The following is a 3,135-nucleotide window of genomic DNA, read 5'->3' as shown; positions in this document are numbered from 1 at the left end:
CATCCTCTAATACAACTCCCGATGTGGTAATTGCCTCATCTAGTATAGTCCCATATCTTGATGTCAGTGTTCTTGATTCTATTGGTAGCGATCATGATCCTGTAAAGGTCGACATAGTTTTTCCTAATGGATCGAAACCACCTCAAGAAACTCTCCGTTCTCGGCCAAATTTTGACCGTGCCAATTGGATAATGTACCGGCAGGATATCCACGACGCACTAGCAGATATTCAACTTCCATCTGACATTTCTACGTTCGACATGACTTTAGATCGCATTACGCAAAGCATTCAAACCAGCGGTGCAAATCACATTCCAGAAACCACAGGTAATCTTTACCGGCCTAAACTACCACCTCACTATCTCTCTCTCATCTCTCTAGCTCGAACAGCGTACAAGGATTACCTACACAGCCGTAATGAAGCCACACTGCGACTTCATCGTCAGTATCTTCGCATGGTTCAAAATTACATCCGAGCATTTAAAAAGCGCAACTGGATAAAGACAGTTAATGCTTTAGCTGAGGAGAGCCATCCAACTAAATATTGGAAACATTTCAACCGGCTAATTGGGAAAACCAGCACTCCTCACTACCCTCTACTCGACAAGAATTCTGCACTTACCACGGACTCTGCGAAAGCTGATGCCTTTGCCCAAGTTCTTCAAAACACCTTCACGCCAGAACCCTCTTTCCGAGATGGATCAACTCTTTACAGGCGCATTGCCAGATATACAAACCCTCATAATGGGTACCTTGGAATTAACATGGACCATACTCTGGATGATCAGCATCCTTTAACGGCCCCAATAACGCCAATGGATATTACAGACGTGATACGTCACAAGAAAAACACGGCACCAGGGTTTGATGGCATTACCTACCGCCATATTAAAGAAGGTCCTGCTATTTTACTTCATATTTTGGCAACGCTGTACAATTTTGTCCTCAGAACTGGCTACTATCCATCTGATTGGAAAGTATCTAAAGTACTTATGTTTTTGAAACCTAAAAAAGATAAAACAGATCCAGCTTCTTATCGGCCCATTCAGCTCACTTCCACACTTGGGAAAATCTTTGAGCGCATCATAGTCCGGAGACTCCATAGCCATCTGTTAGTTCATGATCTGTTGCCTAAACACCAAGCAGGTTTCCGACCTGAACATAGCCTCCTCGATAACTTGTTACGTCTTAGCACCATCATCACGAACCATTATAATAGAACTGCACCCTCATGCCTTCTTCTCTTCGATCTTGAAAAGGCATTTGATCGCGTATGGCACAATGGTCTTATATATAAGTTACACTTCTTCGATCTTCCGGCCGCATATATACGTATGGTGTACCACTTTCTTACGAATCGTCTCGCATATATCTCCATTAATAATAGTTTATCTTTTCCAATTTTTCCTTGTACTGGTGTCCCACAAGGTTCAGCCTTATCACCATTATTATATATATTGTATGTTAGTGACCTGCCCGTGATGCCTGAGCCTATCTACACTTTCACATTTGCAGATGATACTGCACTGCTGGCTTGTTGCAAAACTATGCACCAAATCAACATTTCTCTGCAAAAAGCTATAGATGCTTTTAGCAACTGGTGCAATCGATGGAAGTTAAAATTGAATTGTACCAAAACACAAGCCCTAGTGATACTTCCAAACAAGAGACGCAGTCGAGTACGCCGCAATCCATCCTTACTCGCTATTAACGTAGAAGGTGTACCCATCAATCCCAGCTCTACTGTTAAATACCTGGGGGTAGTCTTTGATGCCAAATTATCTTGGAAACCTCACCTTCTATCTATTAAGGAGAAAGCACAAAACCGTTTAAATCTATTAAAACGCCTGGTTGGTACTACCTGGGGCCTGCACACGGATACCGTCCTAAACACTTACAAGGTCTTCCTTCGCCCATGTCTCACTCATGGTCACACCGCCTGGGTTAGTGCGAATGACGATTTCTACGAGCGCCTACGTATTATAGAACGCCACGCTTTGAGACTCGCATTTCGAATAAGCTTGCCTAGTCCCACACGTCTCTTATACGAAAGAATCACATTTCCGCACATCACACGCCATCTGGAAGATCTTCGCTCCCGCTACGTAGACAAGAAATGGAGAACTCAGCACCATACGCTTATGGACACTATATATCTTGATAGTAACTTTTCCACCTCGCCTAAGTATTACTATCCTCCACTGCGACATCTACTCTCCATCTATGGCCAGAAGCATCCGGAACACCCTGACCATCATTTCTTCGCTACCTATCATCCATCAGAATTCAATCCGCACATATACCCATCGTTTGCACAGTGAGTTTCCTTCTAACAAGGGCTTCCCCCATGTCTGCCATCAGTGTTGAGTAGCCCCAACACAGAAGATAAGCTCATTTGTGAATACTAACACTTCCCTGTGTACTGTGGCGTCCATGCACTTCATCTCATCATTCGCTCAGCCCTTCAAATAAGCATATCTTTCATTATTTCAATACTCCTTATGTCTAACCATACATTGACCACTGTCTGTCTTCAGCACTTACATCTCAACCTTCCCCATCCATATCTGTTTGTTTTGTATCACATGGTTCACAACAACAATAATAATTCACCTCTGTATGAATAAAGTGACTTTCTTTATTATTGTTGTAGCCGAATCTCATAGACCATATATGTGTATCAATCATAACCAATGTTTACCATATTTATCCCTCCCGAAGAGACGACGTTATCGTCTGCGGTTTAACAGTTAAAAAAAAAAAAAAAAAAAAAAAAAAAAAAAAAAAAATGATCTTTACCAACTCTGGTTTCCCTTCAAATCGTATAAATCTTTCGCCTTTTACTAAAGATTTCCGTGGAGGGGAACAAAAGATGAGTCTATAAATAATTTTTTGTGTGGCTCAGTTAGCACTGAGCCCTATAAACAAACTAAACACAGATATCATACGGTACAAGCCACACGAATAAAATCCTTCCCGGAAAGTGCATGCTAGTACAGAAGTAACATAATTATGTGTGATTTTCAGAATTCAAGCGCTAAGAAACAAATTGTGCTCTGGAAGAAATCAAAATCAAACATATCGAGTCTGGAGAGCACAAATGTAATATGTCCAATTTTTCTCAATATTGACTTT

General features: G+C 41.5%; 1 non-coding gene across 1 annotated transcript; it reads left to right on the top strand.

The window, feature by feature from the left end:
• Positions 1-2,799: 2,799 nt before the first annotated feature.
• LOC145691194 (U5 spliceosomal RNA) lies at positions 2,800-2,919 on the top strand. Its single transcript, XR_014132397.1, has one exon. It is a non-coding gene; the product is annotated as a U5 spliceosomal RNA (small nuclear RNA).
• The last annotated feature ends 216 nt before the right edge of the window (positions 2,920-3,135 follow it).

This window comes from Thermobia domestica, chromosome 7 (genome assembly GCF_964235325.1).
Source record: "Thermobia domestica chromosome 7, izTheDome1.hap1.1, whole genome shotgun sequence".
NCBI classification, from domain to species: domain Eukaryota; kingdom Metazoa; phylum Arthropoda; class Insecta; order Zygentoma; family Lepismatidae; genus Thermobia; species Thermobia domestica.
Note: the sequence above shows the minus strand (reverse complement) of the source record. Positions and strands in the feature narration are given on the sequence as shown.